The sequence below is a fragment of the Ambystoma mexicanum genome, chromosome 11 (assembly GCF_040938575.1).
Source record: "Ambystoma mexicanum isolate Mex_15411 chromosome 11, UKY_AmexF1_1, whole genome shotgun sequence".
Classification (NCBI taxonomy): Eukaryota; Metazoa; Chordata; class Amphibia; order Caudata; family Ambystomatidae; genus Ambystoma; species Ambystoma mexicanum.
Window position 1 is genome coordinate 1,274,512,349 of NC_090934.1, and position 26,367 is coordinate 1,274,538,715.

Here is a 26,367-nt window from a genome sequence, read left to right on the forward strand (position 1 = left end):
AGACTGTGGCAAAGCAAGGCCGCCACCAGGAAGGGGTATATGCACGCTACTTGGGAGTCAAGTGTGTACATGGTGACCACAGCGATATCATCGATGCTGGAAGGTGAGTTGGCAAGGCCATCAAAACAGGCAGTGCCATCCAGCGTCAGGACAAAACGGAGGTCCATCGAGAAGGAGCTTCTGGGTACCGTGAAGACTGAGACAGCGGTGGGCTATCGCTGGCCTTTGAGGCACAATAGGGACCAAGGACCAAAGCAGGGAGAGGATGCTACATCTCAAGGCCGCCCCCACAGTAAAGCACTCTCCTGCACCCTGCCAATCAGGTTTCCATGTCACTGTGTCCCCCAGCCCTCTCCAAATTCTCCACCCTACTGCACGCCTGCACCAATGCCCGGCTGCAGACCCTCCTGATTCAAACCCCCACCACCAACTTGTTGGATCTTCTGCTCCACAACTACAGCAGCCCCTCATCTTCCTACAGTGACATAAATTATAGCAATATCAATATGCAATATTCACGGCTCTGCAATATTCACGGCTGTGGCAAGATACCCCACCCGCATCTATTATTATCCATAGTGATAACAATAATATGAATGGCAACAACAGTAAGATATTATTGTGAGTTCAATCATTGGGTCCTTGTCAGCTGCAAAAGAACCTATAATAATAGAGAATATTTTACAGAACCCTTTTAGTAAAACATTCTAATCCAACCCTAAAAACTCTATTTCTGTCCTATGTGGCACACAGAGGCGTCGCCAGGATCATCTAACAAGTGGGGCCTGGAGCTTCTTTATTTTATTTATTTATTTTATTTGTATAGCGCACTAGCAGCCCAGAGGCATTGAGGCGATGTTACAGGAAGTTGTAAGTAAGCTTGATTCAATGGTTACATATGACACAAAAGGTCTCTTGGTTGCAGATACATTGGAATAAACCGAAGTGAGAAGAAGCTGGGCCCACTGCAGTGGCATTAACATCTGTAAATGCCCAGATAGTGGCTGCTGAGTGGGCATTTACATATTTTGGGTGGGCCTTACCCGGTCAGGCCCTACCCTGCCTACGCCTCTGGTGGCACCTGATCAACGTTTAGGATTCAACCAAAGAAATGAAGGCCCCTTTATTTTGTTTTGTTTTTTGGTCAGTCTGGAGCAGAAAAAATAAAATGTTGCAATAGTATGTTTCCCTAGACTGATGGCGTAAAGCGAGAGGCTCTGTTCAGAATTAATCACGATGAGACACCAAACGGTAATCATTGCATATTTTTGTTCATATTCCTGGAGACATGGGCACCTCAACCTTCCATTGCTATTGACTAACTATCTTGCAATTACATAGTGCCCTTTAATCTGATGTAAATAGTTTATGAGCTTCCACTGAGGCGCAGTAAAATTGCACACATGCACTACATGATACATTAGATATGTCTCCAAGATTGTTCTAAATGCTTTATTTATGAAATAATGTGCATGACATTTAAAAACAAGACACTTGTACAAAGCAAGGTAATGATTCCGTTTATTAGTGATGAGGCTCTCACTGCATTTTATGACATGTCTTCACTGTGTAGTTTTCATCTCGCAGCCTATTTTAGGTCTGGCCGGAATAAACTTTAGCTCTCTTGCATACGTATTGCATAACAATCTTAAATGAACTCTCCTGTCAATGAACTCCTGAACAAAGCATGTCGTACTTGTAATTGACCCCTTGCATTGCTGCTGATTGGCCCACTGCGTCTTGACTCGTTGCATAATGTGTGCATCCGCATCAGAAAGAGTGCATAAGGCAAAGGAGACGATGGCAGCATAGAAAAATAACACAGCTACCTAGACACCCATAGGTAAACACAACGTAGAATTGCTTTGCTGGGAGGATAGCACAGGGGCAATGCACTCATCTGGGAAACAAGGCTTCCCTCAGCAGTATGAGTTCCCTGTCCAGTGCTAAGAGGCTGGAGACCGGCATGAAGCGCAATATAAATGAACAAGCAATGTGTTTACTGACTGAGCATCCGAGCTGGGTGCTGCTTCCCATAGGGAGTATAATCAGCACATTAATGCCCACCTGCCCCTGTGCACCGTATCTGCACATTTTTGTGTTGCAACCGAGCTGAGGTCCACTGGGGCGATGAACTTTGGAACTTCATATTCAACTATAGTATGGCAACCATATATTGTGCCCTACAGCGTTAGCTCTCTCCTCCAGCTCCCTCTGGTGCTTCCTTTTGTTTCTATTTCCATAGGCTCGCTCTCAAATCACCCGTACACCCATTCACTTACCCACTCACCCATGCACCCTGCTCACGCAGAGCTTTTGTTTGAATATCTGAAGATGACTGCACTGTTGCTGCCTGTACTCTGCATTTTCTGTGCGTAAACATGGCTTGCACTACTGCTGCTGCCATGCCTCAGCTTCTGTGTGAGTAAAGCTTGCACTTCTGATCTCTGCCTCATCTATTATGTGTGCATTGCTGCTGTCTGTGTTATGCCTGTTCTGCGTCTGATTCGTCTTTGCATGGCACCTGCTTAGGCTATCACCATTTTGTTTTTCAAAGGAAACCTTGTACTAATAATAGTGTGTGCCTGTGTATGTGTTCTGTTACTCTTCTTCATTTAAGAGTGAAGCTTGCACCACTGGCGTGTCCAGGTTCTTTTGACTGGGGTGGCCCAAGAGGGGCACTGTCGGGGGTGGACTGAGGAACCAAAAGAGGCCCCGGAAATAATTTTCAAAGTGGCCCCAGATTACACATTTTGAGCAAGCCCAACCCTTCCCCTGTGAGCAAATGTGGAAATACCACACAAAAGAGGGCCAGGGTGCAGAGGCCTACCGGGAAATCCCCAGAGTTCCTCATAGGCCAGTCCACCCCTGGGTACATGGGGGGGTGGCATGAAGTACGAGCACACACACACATAGTGATCACAGTTTAGGATAACTGGGTGGCCAATCAGATTCCAGGGGTAGCACATGCCACCCCAGACCACTCCCTGGACAGGCCACTGCTGATCCGAACAATCACTGTTTCACTGCTTCTAAATATCTAGCCATGGCGTGTGCGAAGGAAGCTGGCAGTAATGCTGACCTGGATGTGCCCGTGTGTGTGCGAGGGAGCCCCACGCTGCTGCTTGCTGGTCTGCATGGGTTCTGTTGCACCTGCCCTATCTGCAAAGGAAGCATGGAGTGCTGCTGCCCACCCTGTAAGGCTCTCATGCCCTGTTCATGAATGATGCCCGGACTGTGTAATCTCTACGCTGCTGCTCTCTTGTGTGTGGGTGAAGCTTGCCATGCTGAGGCTGCATCGATGTGTGGAAACCATGACTCGCCTGTGTCCAAGAGGTAACTGTTTTGGGTGCCTCTTCAACACCACTCTCTTATATTTCTGAAATTCTTTCAATGTTTTTCTTATATTTTGATTTTCTCTTTTTCCAGTTTTTATTTCACATGTTTTGCTTTGGGGTATGGGTCTATTTCTTGTGGGGGGCTACTATTTAAATACAAGACACAAGAAGCAGAAGTGAACTGGAAACTCAGCGCTCATTCACTAGAATAGGTGGATGGTAGGTAAACTAAAGGATGACAAAGGCTGCGGGTGGTTGTATCGACTTGTGGAGCATCTGCTGGACACTCCACCCTATGGAACAAATAAATTACACAGATACAATCACACTGCGTCAATGTCCAAAAAGTGTTGATTTAATGTTTAGTTGCACAAAGTAAGTTGTCTGCTCTTTTTCAAGGCTTGTATTTGGATATACCGCACAAAAGAGGCCCAGGGTGGAGAAGCCTGCCGGGAAATCTCCAAAGTTCCATATAGTCCAGTCCACCCCTGCATCAATCCCTCAGAAATATCTAGGCCAGTCAGAGAGCACTCACGTCCTAAAGGGATTGTCACAGACCATTTGTTAGTGGGCAGATTCCCAAATGTTTGCCGTGGAGCAAATCGAGAGAGATCCCCGTTAGTGTCTTTGATTTGCACCTGCTTCCTAATACCAGACGCCCAAACCTACAAGTAGAGAAAACTAGAGGATGCCCGCCCACGTGCAAATGCCATACACACAGATTCCTCAATGGCATCTCAGAAACCAGAGGGCGAATATTTGGAAATATGGGGACCATTTGATGAACTGTATAATAGAGACTTAACTCTTACCACAATAGTTGGATGAATTGGGGTGAATGTGTGGTTTGGAAAGACATGAACAATTAGGGAGGTCATTGTGAATCGAGTTGTGTTGTTTTGTCTATTTATGTTTTGTATGTCTTGTCTAGTTTGTTATTGTTTCCTGTGTGCATGTAGCAATATTGCAATGGGTTAGTTATAGTTGATGATTCTGTTATATAACTTCATGGTAAGAGTTGGATTGGTTTATATTTATTTATTTATATGCATTTATATAGCAGGCACACAGCCCGGGGGCACTGAGGCGCTGATATACATATCTTTCTTTAGTAGGGAAAATAATTGATTGGTCTAAGACTTAACCAGCAAATGTTAATTGATGACCGTGTTATGTTTATAAATTTGAAATGACAAACGAGTTTAAAAAAAACAGAATTATTGGTCTACCGAGGTTTTGGGCTTTTGAATCAGGTTTAAGATACAAATAGAGGGCTCCTGATTTTCTCCAGTGCAACTCTTTGGGATCACGACCTTTCAATCTATTTCTGAGCCTTCTCGTTTCACGAAGTGCGAATCTGAGTTCATACTTTCTCGAGGAACAGTGTTGGCCGTACTCCTGTGCAGCTGTTTATTCGTTTTCTTACATTATTTTACATGATGGCTAAATCTCAAAGGGGGTTTAGTGTCTGTTTTAGGACATACATTGTGGGGGTCTTCAATCATGTTGTGAAAGTATTTCATTGGGTGAATGAGGGAAGAGGTGCCTATTATCGTTCAAGTGGAAAAGCTTGTCCAAGTAACTGAGCTTTTGCTTCCCTTTATCTCATGGGTGCTGTATGTGCATTACTAAAAGGTATTTCCCCGTACTGTGCATTTCATCTATTTCTGGGATAGTATTTCTTTGGGTATAATTTTCCCAGTAGATACACATTTCATGTCATGATTCTTTTGTTTGAGTCTGTTTCCTCGATAGCATTTTTCCGTATACCGTCAGGTAGCCTATGTCCACAGCATGAGCTGATGATGCTCGGGCAGTGCTGGAAATGGAAACATTTACTGGGGGAACCCTCTCATCCTTGGAGGTGCAGTGCTGTTGCAAGGAGGGACGCGGGCCGAGGGGTTTGGCCACAGGCTAAGTCACGCAATACAGTATTTTTTTATAGACCCTAACCCTGGTGACTTGTATAAAAGCAAAGAGCATCATGGGAACATGAGAATGTCCAAAATTTTAAATTTGAAACATGCCTTATGGTGATACAGTAAGAAACCCTTTTGTGCAAATAATGGAAGTTGGTGTGGGGACGTCACGTGATCGCGGGAGCGCGGTCTCGCGAGATCTCGGCATAACGAGATCTCGTGGACCCGCACTCCGCGAGAGAACATTGGCGCCAGCTGAAAGGTTGGTGGAGCGCCAGACAAGTGGTCTGGAGAAGCGCTACTCCTGATAAGGAGCCATCGTGACTGAGGCCCAGAGGAGCCTGTGCAGCCAGCTTCCAGGGCATAAGTCCAATGCCACAGGAGGCCTCATGGGGGCCCTGGAAGCTTACAGCATGCCATCCATGTGCACACCCTGCCTCCAGTGAAGTAACTGGGAGGCCTAGACTGAGACTGTGAGTACCTGCCCTTGCCCCACACATGGACATTTAATGCCCACCTGTTTACCCTTTAAATAAAGGCAGTTACAATCACTCCAGGAGTCCTGTCGTCCTTAGAGGCCACTACAGTTGGGCTCTGCAGTTTTGATTGGTCACAATACTGACCCTAAGAAACAAATGTCTGTACATTTAAGGAAATATATACCAATTTGGACAACTGCAACACGCTTATGAGGCTTTGGGCTGTTTATGTATTCAGTTTCCCCTGCCGAAGTGTCTGCTTGTTGAAATGTGGCCTGGTGCGTGGAGGATCTTGCTCTGAAGATGAGTTATCACACACACAAGCAACCCGTGTTTCAACAAGGAGACTGCTTTCAGAAGACTTGGTGGGTTCCATTTCATGTAGCTTAAGAGCAGATCGGTGAGTTTCACGGGTAAGCTCCTGGGTCTGGGGACAGGGCAGCGCTCCGGCAAGACTTGCTATGCCGCTCTGTCCTGGTCCGGCCCAATTCCTGCGTTGAGGTATTTATCATCTGTGGGGGTGACCAAAAACTGAAGTTAATTTCTCCGATTGCCTGCGAAGTAATCAGTTCTATATGACATATTTCTCAAAGAATGAACATAGACCCGCCAGTCAAGGCCCACAGAAACTGTGCTCCAAACCGGCCCATGGCCATGCCACTCGCTGTAGTGCCAGCTCCATACACTGAAGCTGGCTCGCTTCGCTGGTCATCTCCACAGATAATCAATACCTGAACGTCAGTTCACGGCAGGAGACCACGCTGATGGAGGTACCGTCCTCAGCACAGCCGGCAGCCGTTCCATTCTGGCTGAGAGGACACGGCCTGGGCGGATGTGGGGCCTGCTGTTAATTAGCAGAAGCGCCATTGAAGAGCAGGTGCCAGAGCTCGAGTCCTAAAAAAAGTGGCGGGTCTCTGCCAAGCATCGGGAAGTGACGTCAAAGTGAAATATGCACATTTCATTAAAGCGTGTCTTTCATGATTAAAAAAAAACCCACAAATGACAAAAAAGCATTTGACAAGAGAACAGATTTTCATATTACCTTGCTGCTGAAGTATGAAATGCTCGCCCCTTTTAAATCTGGGAACCTGTAACAAAACATGTCCTGCATAGTAAGATGTCCATGGGAGAGTCTTGCAACGAACTCCGTGGTCTTCCGGTTGAGTGTTTCCTTTCAGTGGGGCAGGCTAGGATTTGATTCCGTCCAAGGTTCGATTCCCGGCCTCAGCACTGTAGCCTGTTAAAAGTGGCGTTGCCAGTAATTACATTTGGGAGGGGCACAGAGGGGGCCAAAGATGAAAGTAGGGAGGGGCAAAGACAAAAGTAGGGGGACACCTATGAAAGGTAATGTGTGACGTCACAAGCACTCCTGCAGAGAGGCTTTGGGCACACCAACTACACACCCCACTGCACCTCCCCTCCCATCAGAATGCAGACACGAAACCATTCAGTGACTAATGGCCCATCATGAGCACTACATTCTGATGCGAGGAAGATGCTCTGCACACTATGGAGGTCGCTGTGCAGCAGCCGGGCAGGGACACTGAGAAGTGGCTCGTGCTCATGTTCTTACCAATGCCAGAATGCATACCAAGATCACTGCTCGCTTTGAGACAAAAGGGGAGTATTTGCAGTGGGTATGCAGACATGTGCCTCAGTGAGTGTCACAAATAACACCACGTACAGAGAACGTGATCACTGCTCGCCTTAGGTAGGGAGGACACAAGGGAGGGCCCAGGATTTCAGAGGGGGCACAGGCCCCCTATATCCCCACTAGCAATGCCACTGGTTGTTAATATATATATATATATTTGTTTTATTTCTTGAATACACTAGGGGGACAGCGTCCACTCTATCAACAAAGTGGACAGACGCCGTCCACACACGCGGTCCCTCACCTTGAGCCCAAGCAGACCCCAAAGAACGAAGGCTGCGAAGTGAAACGCCAGATAGCAGAGACTAATTTCCAAGTAGATCAGGTCCAAGTTAGGGTGGCCAACTTAACAACATGGTTTTGCAGGACACTTAAGACTTGGTAGTGCATCAGAAGCAGCCTGCAGTGCACACGGTTCCATACGGTGTCATTCGCGCCGCCTACCATCCACTTTTTGGGTAAATTAGTGGCAGATGGCACTTTAGCACATACGCAGCACAAAAACGGTAGGACCATTACAGATGCAGGGCATTCACCTGTTAGAGCTCAGACCAGGCACTGCGGACCTAAATATAGGAAAACCTCCCAATTTGCATAAGCATTGACACCAAGATACGCGACTTCACAGAAGGGGCACTGCAAGAAGCACCAGCCGCCTTAGGCTTTGTGATTACTGAGAAAACAAAATCTCATATGCAAAAAAAAATTCTGAACATTTCTCCGAAATTATATGTCACGGGAGACCCCCGGAACTCCGACATATCCTCCTCATATCGTAACCCCAAATCCCACACCCCCACATATAATTGCAGGGAAATGTGCCCCTCGAAATTCCGCATTTTTGCATTCGCCATTTTAAGCCACTGAGTAATTGACTGATACCCTTTAGAATAAGTTGCCATGAGTATGTTGAGTGGCAAATAACTTTGTGGTGTGAAATACATGTATGAAACTATTAATATATATATGAAGCAACTTTACTGTCATTAAACCATGAGCGAGGATTTTAAAAAATATTTTTGTAATAGCTTATAATAGCATAATATGATAATAACAAAAGAGCTATGAACTGAATCACTTACATGGACTCCAGATAAGACACATTGATATTAAAGGATATGTCATGGGTCACACACTTTGGTTAGGGGTGAAAACAGGATCTGGGCAATTTAAGCAGTTGACCACATATCTTTCCAGGTTTAGTGGATATATTTATTAAGGCTTTGACTAAAGAAATGACTTGAAAATAATGTACAAAACATAATAAACCAGCATGTCATGATAACCTAAACATTTTGCAATGCACTGGGGGAACTGTCGCGGATGCTCTGCTAGCTGAATTGTTGGATGAAATAAGAATCACGTGCACCCACGCTAAATCTTTGATGAAGATCCTGCACTGCGTAGGTGGGGATTTGAACTTAAAAATGGGTAACGCAATAGAGTTTTTGTTTCCATAAATAATGAAGAAGATATTCCGCTTCAGTTACCCCCACTGGTTTTCGTGGACCCCGATCAGATAAAAGAGGACGTGAATTATTTTTGAGTCTCTATGAGCTCGTTCTGCGCCCCACTAATGACAGATTTAAGTCTGAGATCCCTGGGAATTATACTTTCAGAAATTCAAAGTTTCGCTCCATCATAGATTATTTTATAGCAGATGCAAAGAGTTGGTGCAGGTTGGAAGACTTCAAAGTAGTCTCCAGATTGGAAATTGATCAGGATCCTTTGGTGTTAACAGTTGGCACTGGGTCTTCCCCTAGTTCTGGAAAGATCCAGCCGTGGCAGCAGAAAGCAAAGGGGATTCAAAAGTGTAAGCCAATATCTTTGGCACATTATGACAAGAATTGGCAAGTACCTAAGCTTATACATAACTCCCTGTCCAGCATTGAAGAGTGCCTGAACGCTTCCAATGACTTGAATGGGAAACTTGTGGTATGGGGAAATATAATGAGGGCGGCAGGTGATGCATTTGTGCGGTCTCGTCGTAGGGTAAAGAGCTCTAATAGGCGTGCAAACCGGTACGATGTAATTTATAAGACTGCCAAACAATTACTGCTCCTAGCCTTAAAACGCCCTATTAGGAGCACCATAAAAATCGCAGGACCCAGGCAAAAATCTATAAAATTATCATTAGAGAGAGGAAAGTATGTATGACTGATAAGAGATGGTTAGATCTGGAACACGCAATCCCAAACTCTTTTGGAAGTTGATAGCAGCTGGTTTGAGTGATAACCCACGTCCCTGTCCTGACAGAGTCGCTGAAATTTCAGTGGCAAATTGGATTGCACATTTTTTAAGTTTATAAAAGCCCTTAAGAAGTACTCCTGTGACCATTTAAAGCTATCAACGGAAGAGCTAGAGAACACTTTAAACAGGATGGCTAATGGGAAAGCAACAGGCCCTAATTTGGTCCGGATTGAGCTCTTTAAATGCGAATGGTCTCCCCATTTCTTAAAGGGTATTTAACATCCTATTGTACTATAAGGCCATCCTGTATAGCTGGAAACATGCAATTATTCTGCCAATCTTTAAGAAAGGCAATTTGGCAGATCTGGCATGTTATCGCCTAATTTCTCTTGTTAACACTGCAGCTACGTGGGTTGGCCGAGTATTTAACATGAACATAATAGAATGGGCAGAAGATAAAGCCACTCTTTCAGACATTCAATATGGATTCCATAAGGGTGTGGGAACCACTGGCCAACTTTTACATTTGTACTTGATCCTGGAAAGGTATATTCATGGCTTTGGGGTTCTGATTTATTTAGTTTGTATGGACATAACAACTGTATTGGACTGTGTAAACCATGGAAAACTATGGACATCTCAGCGGGCTCTTGATATGCCATCAGCTATGCTCTTAAGGTTGGACATAATGCATAGTAATCTGTCATTAAGAGTATGTCTTCACAGCTCCAGTCAACTCACAGACCCAATCACTTCAACACGAGGGGTAAGACAAGGATGCATATTAGCTCCTCTCCTTTTAAAATTATATATGAATTGCCTCTCCTCCACATTGATCGATTCGACCAGTGATGTTCCTAAATTGGGCAGCGGGTTTATCCCAGTGATGATGTACGCGGATGACGCCATTCTAATTGCAAAAATTAGAAATGCCTTACAAACACATTTTGATTACTATATGAAGTATAGGGATCTAAAAATCAATACAAGGAAATCAAAAGCTATGTGGCCCCACTAAATGAGCTGATAGTGGATTAAGGGTAGAGGATTGTAGAAGGGAGTGGGCCCCCATGTGATGTTCCCTTGTGCCCCCCTCCCTTCTCGCGCAAAGGTGTTGCCTGTTTTGCTTGATTCTTCTAGCCTGCAAGCCCCCTCTCCACCCTCCCACCCCTCCAGCCCACTTTTGCAGGGGTCTGTCCTGATATATTCTGGTTTGACCATCACCATCTTGTGGCCAATGCTGGACTTGACTTTTATGGACTTCATTGTTTCACGGTGCGTCACCCTTTCTCATCTCTCATGCTGGACTTCCTTTGCATCTTGTACTCATGGTGGCCCTGAATCCTGTTTTTCCCATCTTCATCTTGTATCCTGGCTTGCAACATTATGTGCTACTACTGACTTCTGCAATTGTATTCACTCTCCTCTCTTGCTTCTCCACTCCTTTTGACTGCTTACTCTCTGTTATATCCTCCTCTCCCTTTCTCCCTTTTCCTATCTCCTCCCCTCCTCCCCTTACTTTCTTCTATGCACTTACTCTATCGGAATTGTCCCTGGACCTGGTATAATAGCAACCTCATCTGTCTCCTCCCTCCACCCCTTACTTGTTCCACCCCAGCACTATCTGAAATGTTGTCACGCCTAGTACGATAGTCTCTTGTTTTGTTCCTCCCCTCCCTTTCTGCACCCCTCTCCCTCACCTTTTCTTTTTCTCTGGCTCTACCAGAAATGTTGTCAGGCCTAAATTGGTAGTCGCCTGTCTGTTTCCATTTCCTTCCCACTCTCCCCCTCCCTTCCTTATCTATGTCTTAGCGCTTGCACTATCTGAAAGGTCGTCAGGCCGAGTACGATAGTTAACAATTTCACATTCTTACTGTTCATGGCCTGTAAGAATGTCATTGTATTTTCCCTTGTCCCCTCCCTTGTCTTGAAGCGCTTAGAAACACATTGTCTATACGCGCTATATAAATAGACTATCATATAATATCATAAAGGGCTACAGTGGCGTACACACATGATAAGTACATTTGCATAGATAAATGGGTCGGTAATAAGATACAGGTATAAAATAGGGGGCCTCCCGTTGGACCACACCATACGTATTTGTAGATCTAAGTCCATACCAGTGGCTAGGCGAGGTGCAGTGGTCTGGGTCCATCAAGGTCCCAATCTTTTGCGAAGGAAAGAGAACCATTTCTTTAGAGCAATCAAGGAAGTAAATCAGGGTTTCCCAGGCTTCCTGGTACATCAAGAATGTAGTCTGACGTACATTCTGGACAACATTAAGTTACAGCCTGTAGTACATTGGCTATGACTGTGGGGAAACCCATGCTCGACTTTTACGAGGCTGTTAATAGAGGGCACCTTGGCATCAGATGTTTGCCATAGTTCCATACGGTTGAACTATGTACGAACCATATTAAAATCTCTTGGTTTAGCAGAATACCTTTACTCTAAAATGGGCAGGAGCAAAGAAGACCTACGCTTAGCAACAAAGACCTTCTTTGCTTTTAAACAAAGCAGGGGAGGAGTCTGAGTGCAAAAAAGAAGAGCGTTCTAGGCTATCTTAGAACTAAGCCATTGTTGGCTGCCTCAATTTATATTTATTGGTTCAATGACCCTAGGAAGAGGGTGATTTTGTTGCGCTTAAGAGCAAATTTGCTATTCACGAGAGTTACTGCTCTCAGGCTAGATAATGGAAGTGAAGGAGTGAGCAGATGCTTTTGTGATTGGCATTATATGGATGATTTGCTGAATTTTTTATATTAGTGTGACCTATTAACGCGAAACTAAACTGGCACTACATACAAAAAGATTATGACCTTAGCTTTATTTTCCCCAACCTGCATGGTAGCATGGAAGCTAATGTGAGACAAAACAATCTCACTTGGGTTTTAAAACCATCCTTGTTTCACACAGCATGCTGCATTATGCCCCTTTTTCATTTTCATCACCCCCATTCAACTAACTTACGGGGCAAAGTCCCTGCTAACAGCCCCCACTCCCTCCCATCAGTGCCTTATTGCTCCCATTGGAATCCTGTTTGCACAGAGCAACGGGTTAAGGTGCCACCCGAGATCCAGAGAAGAGCCGCTCTGTGCCCGGAGCTCCAGCTATCACACGGAAGGGTATCTGGTCATTGCATCAAATGTCATTCCATCTAATGCCATTCTATCGAATTTTTTCCATCTAAAAAATGTGCATCGATTGCATGGTTTTGGGGGGTAACAGGTTAATTTTTGTTCAGGAGGATTTAAAAGGGTAAAAAAACAGGGGTTTAGGTCCCACCCCCCAAAAAATGCATTTGATGCAAATTGTTTCCTCCAGTGTTGTTCCTGCCAGGCCCAAGCTGCATAAAGCTACCTGTGCCTATCCACAGCAGTGAAGCCCAGCTGTGGGAAAGGGTGGCTGTTTGAAGCAGCATGATTACTTGGAAGCTTCACAGCCTTTCCTCTTGTGAAGGCAATTATTCTGCTTTCTTGACTCTCTTTTGAATATTCCTGTTGGTTAATTGAAAGCATTATTAAATAGTGGGTCTTTGCTTATCCGGGCTTGTCCTAATCATTTGTGCGATATAGAAATGTTGGTCTTGACCTGGAGGGATCAGGGAATAGCCAGGTGCCCCTCTAGTTGTTTTTATATAGCACAGCCAGTGGCTGTGGGGCCTTAGATAATTGTCCTAAAAATCAAATCGGATAATGGAAAATGTCAATATAGCATCGTTCTCTGAGGAACACTACCAGAGATTGATGGGAGCTCTGACATTACTTGGCTCCAACCAGGGACCAATAGCAAGGGGTCTGACACATATCATCAATCAAAAAAAGAAGAAAGGAATCCGGACAGAGATGCACGGAAAATATATGCTAGAATACCTAAAGGCCGGTATTATTCTAGAGGGCCTCCAAGTAAAAAATATTCCTTGGGTGTTTATTGATAACCCCAAGTTCAAACTCAATTTCAGTGGTGTCGGGAATAAGTGTAGCCAAGATTGGCGGATCTTAGTTATAGACACCGCTGATGAAAAGTGCAAAATAATAGGAGAATAACTATCAGAATTGGAGAACATTTCTTAGAAAATCAAACTGTACAAGATGACAAGAAAAAACTAGAACAACTTGAAGAAGAGTTTGCTAAGTTCAAACAAATCACAGTGGACAAGAAGGTGTTGGAATTGAAGAAAGATTTAAAGAACTATAGACAAGAAAAAATATACCCCTAGCAGGGTGCATTGAATACATGGAATAGACACATCACTTTTTCTGACACTTCAGCATCTTCAAGTAACAGCCACCAGGGAGCACAAGCACCCAAGGGATTCCAGGTGGAATATACTTGGAGCCACAACCGCAACAACAGTTTTTTCAAAGAGGAGGACAAAGGAGATGCATCAGAAGACGGTCTCAGCCCATTGGACAGAGAATGAGAACCTGGCCATTGTACTCCAATCAATGAACCCAGATGTCATTGCAATCTTTTACTTTTCTGCACCCGTTCTTACGAATATGGAAACTGAGTTATTGGGGAAAGGTCTATTATTTGTACCAGCAACCAAGGCTAATGCCTTCGAGACTGAAAGGAAAATGAAAAGATTCTTTCGGCACACTAGATTGAAATATTTCTTTGAGGTCTACCTGCCCGAACATCAGGGAGAGAAGGATCATCCAGCGATATCAACACATTTTGAAAATATCAGTGGATTTAAGAAGCAATCAAACTTCAATCCACCTCCATATACCATACCCACAGAGTTTATTACTTTTGAAAATATAGTGACCAAACAATTCTTAGAGACCATTGAAAAGAAGAACTGTTATCAAGACAACTTGACGAGAGAGGAACGGACTGCACTCACAATATGAGTATGAATCTGATGCTAACCATAAAACCAGCAAATAAAGGAGGAGGGATAGTGATTCAGGACACAAATGACTATGAAACATAATGTTTACGGTTACTATCAGATAACAGAGCCTATATGGAATTGGACACAAACCCGACAAATAGGTTACAAGAACAAATCAGCAATCTTATGTCATAGGCTGAACAAGAAGGTTGGGTCTGCTCCAACGAGACAGTTTCTTTAAACAAAACGAACCCAAGGATACTGGCAATCTACATTTTCGCCAAGGTACATAAAAAATACCACCCACCCACCTGGATGCCCGATTTTGTCGGCATGGGGCTCGTTGCTTGAGCCCCTCTCATTATACACTGATTTTTTCCTGAAACCATTTGTTACGAAAATAGCATCATACATCAAAGATACTACTCAAGCCCTGACTATGCTAGAATCCACACTCTTCGGTGGATCCTGCATTTTCATTCTTGAATGCATAGGGATTTTCTAGATCTACATATATATAAATTTAGCCTGGGTTTAAACCAAACAGTTTCATAATAAAAACAGACTGTAATAGTTTATTAAATTTTAAGAGCTGGTCTTGAGAACAATTTAATGTATGGACAATTTTTGAGGATCCAGAGGAACTGTACCGATCAGGACAACTTCCAAAAACATTCAGAGGCTCTACAATGAAATCTGCTACAGAGGGGTTACCCAAAGAAATCTGCTAGACACACCCGCAAGTGAGCAGTGAATACCTCTACGGAGGTGTGTCTTATACCAAAAGTGAAGGAACCTCTACAGAGACTGGTCTGTGTTACCACATTTAGGCCAATCAGTAATTTTATGAAGAGGACGATAAACAAGAACTGATATTGAATACAAAACACTGGAACTCTGTACAAAAAACCTTTTTTTGCCTTCAAGAAAAATCGTAACCTAAGAGAACATCTAGTCCACACATATCGAAAACCTGTGGTGCAACCATCATTGGAGAGAACATGGGGTTTGCAGCCGGGCCAAGGACATCACAAATGTGGGTGTGTGTGGCATGTCAATTTACCAAGACCAAACATTCTTTCGACCATGGCAAGATCCACTGGAACCTTAACACACATACCAATTGTAATAGCAGAATGGTGATATACATCATTCAATGCCCGTGCAATTTACTATAGGTGGGGAAGACCAAAAGACCAGACAAGCAACGGATTTCTGAACACTGCTCCTGCATCAGACACAAGATTGCGGACAAACCACGTGTGAGCCATTACAGTAAAAAAAGAAAACACTGACCAAGATTCAAAGTGTTTTATCCCACAGACTGTCTAACCGAATAGGGGAGGAGGAGACAGAGATAAACAGCTTGGAGAATTAGAACAAAAATGGATATATCGCCTTGACGGCACCCAAAAAGGTCTCAATGTGGCAGTAGAATGGAACAGTCTGTGAACCATTAATTCTAAACATAGGCACCATATATCACATAGTCAGAATGTGATCCTTCCGTGCAAAAGCCAAAAACCTGTGCATCGCTCTGGGCCCAGATCTCCTAGACCTCGGTATATACAAGGAGATATTGATAACTCTGTGCATATTCTACATAGTCTATTGTTTAATCATCGCCCAGTTTCTGGGATCCAAAAATATGCCAGTACGACCTTTTGAGAGCAAGTGGGTTCTGACCATTCCAGACCCCACGGGACCATCTGTACAATAGTTGTTGGAATCTGGAGTGGCCCCAATCAAAACCATCTTTCCAACCACACATGCATATCATAAACATGGTATGGGCAGGCTTAGTGATCAGCCACACATGGCTCATGTAACTTGGTTGATTGAAATTTAGAGATGATGTATAGAAGTGTATTGTCCACCCTGTCACTGCATCTAGCATTCACCCATGAACTGAGTTGATGCGTATGACTCTGGATGCTCCATTGATTAATTCTCTTTTCATTTAGTTCTTATGTCCTTAGTACTACTGAGACACCCATATAACCTGGTTTAGACTCACAATAGGTTTTAGCATTGGATGAGCCTCTTCAAGATGGCCACCAGGCTATTCTTGACCGTTACTGAGGTATCCATGACAACCCCATATACAAACACTGTGGCAACCCTGGCGGGGCTAGCACTGACAATGTATTCAGTTGCAGGAAGATGACTGCTCCTGGTAAGGAAACTTCCACTGTGAATTTGTTTTATTACTAGGTGTCAGTATCTCCCAGTGGACACGATCCGGTAATCGACGAGACCCACGGGGAGGGGCTGGACACACATTTTTTACTCATGTTCCGACTCTGATGGATCACAGGTTGCCGTTCTAAGTGCCACGGCTGGGACACACAGATTTAATGAGCGCTATCCATTCAGTTATGTGAATGTGTCAATTTTTCACGCCGTCCAGGGTGCACATTTTGTGTTCACCTGAGAGGTGGACAAACGCTGCCTGTCTTCGGGGATTGCAGCTTGGGCTAGCACAGCACGCTACATAATACAGCACGTCCATGATGGTCCCCACACTGCTATGATCCGCGTTCTATAGCATGGGTTTTTTCACTGCACACAGTGTCTGGCGTTTTTCTAAGGTTTCATAACTCCGGGTCCTTACACCCATCCTCATTGTTCCTTGTTTCACTCATCGTACAGCGAGGTGACAGTGCATTGTCAGCACTCCACTACAGAGTCCAATTCGAGTAGACTGGGACCAGATCAGCTCATGTTCCATACTCTGCCAAAAGTGCAGATTCCACTTGCTGCATTAAGTCAAGTATGGTAAGTTCCCTGTTTGGGGATGTAAAAATAAAAATAATAGACCTGCTCTCTGATATTGAGGGACTTGTGAGTCTGCCCACTACTGACCCGAAGGCGTTAGCTTCCAAGGGTGAGGCTCAGCTGTTCAAGGATCCTACTACAGGCATTACAACGAACTGTGCGCTCCAAGCAAGTGAGGACAATTTAATAACATTTTGTGAACCTAAACTCCCAAAGTCTAATTTCAAACCAGCTGTGTGCGTACGTTTCTGTAGGGAGAATCGACTGGCCCTGTTTGAAACAAACCATAAACCTGGGCAAGAAGGGGAAATGATCTTTATAATTCCAGTAAACGCAAACAGTACTGCATCAGGTGGCCGTTGTATTAGTATCATCAAGACTCATGGGCAGAAGGCACATAAGGCAGTCTCCATTGTGAAGGAACCGGTCTGTGCGGATGACTGTGTTTGTATGACATCAAGTGTTGACTCCTGCTGCGACAATGGTGGTGAGATCTTGGAGTTGCCCTCTGGGGTTATGTCATACAATACTAAGACTGATCTATTGATTGAACTTGTAAATGAATATGATTGCCTAACTGAGGGTTCTGCACCTGAAGTAGTGGAAGGGGGCTTTGGAGGCTTCTACTTGGGAAGTAGTCTCCCTGGCCAAAAAGAGGAAGGTTGGGGTAAACTCTCGCAATCTAGGAAGAAGGGTGTGCCCTACTCTCCTTAAGGGGGGAAGCCGACCAAAGAGGCGGGGACCCAGACCAGCTTGGACGATTGGCATATGTCCGACTCAGCAGATTGTTCTTTAATAACAAAATGGACAGAATCTTTCTTGATCTCAAAGAGATGATTGTTCAGAAATTAGGTGGGTGGATAAGTTGGCTGGGGTCCTTGGCAAAATAAAGAAGAAAATGGCTTCTACAGATCCCCCCAGGCTCTGGAGGCTTTGGGGGTACCAAATGTTTTGGTGCCAGCAACGGGTCCACCATGCAAGCCTCCTCAAGCCCACAGGCCAGTTGCAAGGTCTCCCGTCTGAGAGCTACTCCTGGGGTGGGGGGGAGCCCAAGGATCCTGTCACAGTCTACCGCCCCATATTTCTGTCCCCCCAAATGGTTGTTAATGGCAGGGTATACATCGCCTAAACATGTATCCCCTTCTGTTATTGGGCTGAAATGTGACTGCCTGAGGAAAGGTGAAGAGGTATGATTTACCTTGTGGTACTTTCAGCTCTGCGATCAATGTTCGTAATTCCTCAATGGAAATGCAGGATGTCCCTCTGTTAGCGCAGGGCATGCAGGAAGACACAGAGTCCTTAAAAAATAAGTATATAGATTGGATTTGTCACGTAAAGGGGTGTCTTCACATTATCAGAGATGACATAGTATGTTGCTTGCGGGGCGGTTACCCCATTCTGACTACAATTACATAGATGTTGGGCCTCATTACGACCCAGGCGGTAAGTTACCGCCTGGGCCGTGACTTTACCACCATGGCGTAAACTACGTTTACGCCATGGTGGTTGGCGGACTTACCGCCCCATTCCGACCTTGGCGGGGCGGTAAGTCCCCAATCCCCATTTACCCTTCCCCATTCCCATTTTTGCCCCATAGGGCATAATGGGAGTGGGGAAGGCGTTAATTACGCCACCGTAAATTACGGTGGCGTAATTAACTCCATGGTCCCTTAGCGCCATGGATTTTAACACCTGCTAAAAGCAGGTGTTAAATTCGCCATGGCGCTAAGGGACCTCGTACTCAGGCGGTAAGGGTCGGCGCTGTTTACGGCGCCGTAAACCCCTTACCGCCTGGGTCGTAATGAGGCCCGTTGTATTTTCATCAAGGCTTCTAGCAGAAAGGCTGCTGGCAATAGACTACAGATGTTATCAGAATGGGTCAGTTATTATTACCCTGAGACCTACCTCCTTTCTCCAGAAACTATTATCAACAGTTACAAATCGTTGCCCCAGTGCTCAGCAACCATCGGTTCAGGGTCTTGGTGAAGGGGATTTTACCCATGCCCAGGATGTGAATCCTATGGACTTGGACGAAGTCGATTGACTGAAGAAGAGGTGTGATGGAATAGAAGTTGCTTCCCAGGGTTTCAACCTTCTCTCCTTTAATATAGAGGGGGGGTGGCTAGATTGTTGAATGTCTCGGAGTGCACTGCTTTTGTCCGTGGTTTTAACATTATCGCCCCTCAGGAGACTTGGCCAGTTGATTTAACTATGTTTCAAGGTTATCAGTGTTTTCAGATCCCCACAGCCAAAGGCCCAAAGGGTAGACCTAGTGGTGGCCTTTTGTGCTGGATTGAGGTGGCATTGGGTTGAAGGTAGAGGTTATAACAACGCCTTCCCCTGACCTCCAAATGCAGCTTATTAGAACTACTGACGAGGAATCACTTTGTTTATTTAATATCTATAATAGGCCATTGAGTTTGCGGGGTGCAGCTACCTTGGAGTGTCTTCAGGATATGATGACCAATAAAATTGCTCAACCCTCCATGCACATTTACACACTAGTGGTTGGGGATCTCAGTCTACAGTTGGAACCATTGAAAGATCTAGCGGGGGTGTGGATGACCAGGACTTGGCATGGGACATTCCCAGTTTGAATGCACTCTATTCCCATAGAACATATCGTTTAGCAGTGGGATCTGCATGTATTATGTTTCAGAGCATGCAATGGAAGATTTGCTAACGACCAACCAGCTAAACAGACCTTCAAGGATCATAATGGGAATTCACAAATTGATTATATTTTTGTTTCGGCAGTTGAATGGGAGAGAGTGGGAGAGTTTGGGATCTTAGAACAGGCTGAAAGCAATCACCTGCCTATATTTGTTTGCATTACAGGGAACACATTTGGGGTGGGCAATGCTCAGGTTTCCCCGGATATACAGCAGATAGAGATCAATGGCCATGCATGTAAAGCGGTGAAGTGGGTCAATGTTATGGGTCATGAAGTAAAACCAATTATTTATTCCTCTATTGTTGATCATTTAAGAACTTTCAACGAACTAGACTCTAAGGATGTGGGAATTTTGTCTCAGTTTGGAAAACCTAAGCTTAATATTCATCCACATGTTTCTGCCCCAGCTAGCCAAGTAAAAAGGAAAATGTTGAGTCATGACAGCTGGTATGATGGGGCTTGCGGAGCAGCCAAGAGAGAAATAGATACATATATTGGTTCCCCATTGTGGGTGGATAGATTTAAACTGCACCAGCTAAGAGCCAAGTATAAGAACTTGATGGATAGTAAAAAGAAAGACCATGTTGTGGAGAAGTGGGAGGCTCTTCGCAATGCCCTCCAATCTGGGGATATGGTCTCATTCTGCAGAAAGGTAACTCATAGGAAGCTGAAGGGTGAACAATCTTTGAGCTGTTGAATTAGTGGAGAAGATTGGAGGTTGTATTTTATGGGTTTATAGTGCCCTCCTTTTCCACTCCCTTCTCTCGAAGTAATGCAAAATCAGCCACATCAAGAAATACCTAATATTATGGAGAAAGAGGTAGCGGATGCCATCGGTTCTTCGAATAGTGGGAATGCTGCCGGGCCGATGTAATCCTGTCAGATCTATTCAAGAATGAAATCCTTATCTGGGCACCTGGGCTGTGTAAAATAATCAATGCCATCTTGTTACAGGGGGAGATTCCTGATTCTTGGCACAAGGCGGTGATTGTTCCTATTTATAAGAAAGGCGGAAGGGACAGCCCGACCAATTATTTATTTATTTATTTATTTATTTATTTATTTATTTATTACACGCCGAAGCTCGCAAGCATCAGGGCGTGACGAAAAGACTCCGGGACCAGAGATTCACGGGACAACACAAAAGAAAGGAGAGGGGAAGCAAAAGTAGCGACCAGTTATAGGCCAATCCCCTTGTTAGATGGTACAGGAAAGTTCTTTGGAAAGGTCATGATAAACTGCTTGCAAGCTTGGGTGGATAGCAACAATGTCATTAGTGACCTTCAGGCAGGTTTTAGGAAGGGCAGAGGTATAGGGGACCAATGTTTTGTGTCATTTTTTATCACTGCCTTGTGGAAAATGAATGTGTATGTGTTATCTTTGGATTTAGCTTTGGATTCAGTTTCCAGAGCAAATCTGTGGCAGATACTTTAAGCGCATAAGCCCTCTCTGTATTTGATTTCTAGAATATCCAAGCTCTACCCGGACCCCAAGCCTTGTGTCCGTTTTGGGCTTGGTGGGGAGCTAACAAGCTCTTTTGATGTCGGACGGGGCATTAGACAGGGCTATGTCCTGGCCCCACTCTCATTTAACATCTATATTCAGGAAAGTATAGACGCATTGGTAATTGGGCCTCAGGATTGTCCTCAAATGGCTTCAGTCAGACCTCCAGCCGTATTTTAAGCAGATGATGTGCTTCTGATTGTCACCACACTGCACGGGCCTCAGAAATCTCTGGCTATTTTTCTTGGTAAGTGCAAGGATTTACAACTGGAATTGAACATTGGTAAGACCAAATCGATGGTGTTCAGACCCCAATTCTCGAAACATGTTCCAATCAGGAGGGAGGTGGAGGGTGCCCCAATAGAACAGGTAGATTGTTCCGACTACTTGGGATTGAGATTCCAGGAGTGTCCGGGATGGGTGACTCAGGTAAATAAAGCTGCTCTAACTTTGGAAACGTTTAGTGGAGCTATTTTGTCTTTCTGTAAGCGACATGGGAGTAGGCCATATCCCCGGCTCTGAATCTAGGTAAAAGGCTAGCATTGCCAGCAGTATTGTATGGAGCGCAGCTTTAGGGATATGCAAATGCTGGGACACTGGTTACAGGAGAGAATACATTCCTGAAGAAATTATTGTAAATTCCCTTGAGTTCCCCTACAGCATTGGTCCATCAAGAATATGGCGCTACTTCAGTTAGTGCGGAAGCCATGTGTAAACCGGTTTTCTGTTGGGCCAAACTATGGACCCAACCAGGTTTGAGCCGGTGCAGGGAGGCAATCTCACATCTTCTATCCCTGGCTGCTGGGGGGAGCAGCTTGAAAAGATCTGCCCACATCAAAAATATGCTCCAGAAACTGAATGAAGCTGTGCTTTGGGTAAACCCACAGTCTATCCCCCGGTCAAATCTTGGTGTTTTCAAAGTGTCATCCAGGACATGGGTAGTGGAACGGCTCATGATAGATACCTCTAAGCTGAAACTGGGGCCTGATTATTATTATTATTTTTTTTTAAACTTCTTTTTATTCATTCAGCGTGGCAGCAAAACATAGGCGAACAGCGCCAGGCAAGTACAATATGAATACAGATATACACAATATAGGCATACAGGGGTCACATCACAGGTAAACACAACCATTGGGCATTTATATAACATGAGCAGAATGTCAGAGAGCTATGATAGGGGCGAGGACCCGGGCCAGTGGGGAGAGGTAGCTGGGGGAGATGTGTCCGGAGTCGCACTCAGGTCTGACATATAAGATCGGAATCTGAGCCAGATATTCCTAGGCCTAGAGTGGGTGGGCTGTAGGTGAGACCAGGCTTCCTCAGAGTCTGAGGCCCACGTGACCGCTCTTAACCATTGGGCATGTGTGGGAGGCGAGGGGCGAAGCCAGCAAAGTAGGATGGATCGTACCGCAAGAAGCATGCAGAGGCCAGCTAGTTTTTTGGAATTCCAGGGGAGTCCCAGGAGGTCGTGGAAAAGGCATACTGCCGGGGAGGGACTGATGAGGTGATCGAGCATAGCAGACACCGTCGAGCAGACTGCCTCCCAAAACTGTGAGAGGTGGGGACAGGACCAGATCATGTGAATGTAATCGGCAGCATCCTGACCGCATCTAGGGCAGCCAGAGGGGTGATCACTGGACATGCGGTGCAATCTGATCGGGGTGTAGTGGAACCTATGTAGAACTTTAAACTGAATCAGTTTGAAGCGGGAGTTGAGAGACACCCGGTGTATGCGTTCACACATGTGTGCCCAGCGCTCATCAGACATTTCAACACCAAGGTCCGCCTCCCATGCCCGCTTCAGTTTAGTGAATTCTGGAATAGATCTGGACTGCAGCATAGTGTATAGTCTAGATATTTTACCCCTAGTGGGTGAGGGGGAGGTGAGTTCCTCGATGATAGGGTCGTCCGGTGGTAATGCCGGAAACATCTGGTAGTTACGTTTAAGGATCCTGCGAAGGGATGAATATTGGAGCCATACACACTGGCCTCTCCTTAAGGACAATAGGAGGACGGGCCATTCAACAAATATACCCTGATCAAACACATCACGCAGCAACTCATATCCCGCCTCAGCCCAGCATCGAACCATGGCCGGTGGCACCCGTGGGACCCCCGGAAGGAAGTTCCAGAGAGGGAGGTTGCCATGGAAGGTGTAAGCAGTACCGGACAGTTTCCATGTTTTTGCCAATGCCAGGGATGTGCAGGCGACCGGGCTCTGTGAGTCCAGCGCCAGAGGGGCGGGTTGTATCACCAGGGAGCGAATGTCACGGTCGCAGACCGCAAGTTTCTTGAGCCTAACGTGTGGGGGGGGGGGTCCGTTGCGTTAAACCAGTAGGATGTATATTGAATTTGGGATACCAGCCAGTATTTGAGGAAATCAGGGGCACCAAAGCCCCCGTAAGCCATAGGGGTAGACAAGGTATCCAGTTTAAGGCGGACCGCACCCTAGTGCCAAAGAAAGGAATTGACTGTGCGGGTTAGTTCACGGAAGACACCCCCCCCCCGGCCACAGGGGGATATTGGTGAACCTGTAGAGTAACTGGGGCAACACAACCATTTTCAGTAGACCTATCCTGCCTGCGAGGGATATCTGGAGTTTGTCCCAGACTAGAACTTTAGATGACAAATGTGTAAGATACTTTTGGTAGTTCTCGTTAAAAGTCAGCGCTTGATGGCGCGTTACCTCAATCCCCAGGTAAGTAATAGTAGACTGAGCCCATGTGAACCCCTGGGTGTCAGGAGGGGGGAGAGTGCACTCCGTAAGATGGAAGAGTGTAGATTTCGAGCAATTCACCTTAAGGCCCAAAATTCTGCCAAAATATATGACGTCTTCCAGTATTGGGGGTAAGTTGATGAGGGGGAGCGTATAAACAACAGTGCGTCATCAGCATATAGGGACACTATGTCCGCCTGGCCCGCAGTGCGGAGACCTCTATGCGTGTGGAATTGGCGGAGCATATCAGCGAAGGGCTCTATTGCCATAGCAAAGATCAGGGGAGAAAAGGGGCATCCCTGTCTTGTCCCCCTGGCGATCCCGAAAAGAGGGGAGCACCGGTCGTCGGTGCGGATCCTAGCCACAGGATCAGAGTAGAACAATCTAACCCAGGAGAGAAATGAGGGACCAAATTTACAGCTCTCGAGGACCCGCCACAAATACCTCCATGAAACCGAATTGAACGCTTTTTGCATGTCAAGCGTGGCCGCTACCGCATGTGTCTCGGGATTTATTCTGTTAATTATATTAAAGAGACGCCTTAGGTTCAGAGAAGTAGAGCGACCAGGGATGAAGCCCCCCTGATCTGGGTGGATGATAGATGGCAAAAAGGGAGCCAACCGGAGTGCCAGTGCCTTGGCGTATATTTTGGCATCGCAATTTATAAGTGAGAACGGGCGGTATGAGCTGCATTGCGAGGGGGATTTACCAGATTTAAGTAGTACTGTAATTGTGGCTTCGCGGAGTGAAGGGGGAAATACACCGGCCTCCACCGATTCCTCCCAGAGTGCCATCAGGTGAGGGAGCAATAGTAGTTTATAACGCTTAGAAAATTCAACTGGGATACCATCCGAGCCAGGGGCCCTCCCCGAGGATAAGGAGTCCACCGCATCAGAGAGCTCCTCAAGTGTAAGTGGGGAATTAAGGGAACCCGCGGCCTCCGGAGAGAGAGTCGACAAAGGAAGGGTATCAAGAAAGGAATCGATCTCCGTCGCTGGCACCTCATCATAGTTGGAATATAGGGTTTCGTAGAATGTAAAAAATTCCGTATTGATGTCCTGTGAGGTGACAGCCAGGGAGCCGTCATGTCTCTCAATCCCAAGTATATGCGGGGACCCCGTCTCGTGACGGATAGGTCTCGCCAGAAATCGGCCCGGGCGCTCACCCTCCCCGTATCTCCTCGCCATGCCAGGATTATCTAAAAAATGTTGTTCGCTCTCAGCAAGGGATCGGAACGTATCCAGCTCCACCCCGATATCCGCCAGGGTACCCGGAGTGGAGTCAAGTGAGCATTTAGCCTCAAGGATCGATAATTTAGATTCGCTCTCGGCGAGGTCTCTATGGATCGACTTAAGGAAACCATTCTCCTTCGACAGTGCTATCCCTCTGATATAAACCTTGAAGGATTCCCATAGAGTGGCCTGCGATGTTACCGAGCCTGTGTTTGTCTCAAAGAACTCCTCAATAGATACCTCGAGCTCGGAACAAAACTCCGGGTCCAGAAGGGAGAGAGGCTTCAACCTCCAACGTCGAGTACGGCCGGGATCCGGCCCCCGATCTATGGTGACGGTCACAGGAGAGTGGTCAGACAGGGTTCTGGGGAGGATCATTAGCTGTATGACATTCTTAACCAATTCGTTGGAGATCACCCATCTATCAATACGGGAATAGGAATCGTGGACTGAAGAGTACAAAGAATAAACTCGGGAATCCGGGTAGAAGAACCTCCATGCATCAACCATGGCGAGACGGGGTAGGGATGATAGTGCAGCATAGGCTGCCCTGGAAAGTTCACGGGCCTGGACCCAGATCTGTCGAGGGCTATATCAAAAATTGTGTTGAAATCACCCCCCCCCCAGAGGATGGGGACAAGGGGGAAGCCATCGAGAAGGGAAGTGACCTGTACATAGAAATCTGGGTCATCTATATTAGGACCATAAATGTTCAGCAGGACTATCTCCTTATTTTGAAGTGTGGCATGAAGCAGTACATATCTGCCTTGAGGGTCTATTTGTGAGGAGATAAGAGTGAACTTGAGACTCTTATGAATGAGAGTCATGACCCCACGGCTTTGGGAAGAGAAATTGGTGGAGAATCTGTGGGGGCCGCATGATTTGGCAAATCACATACACTGTTCCGTACGGGCATGTGTCTCCTGTAAAAAAAGAACCTTGGACCCATGACGCTCAGCCTGCAGCGGAGCTGCCTCATCTTTTTGTAATTACCCAACCCCCGTACATTCCAGCTCATGAAAGTCAGGTCACTCC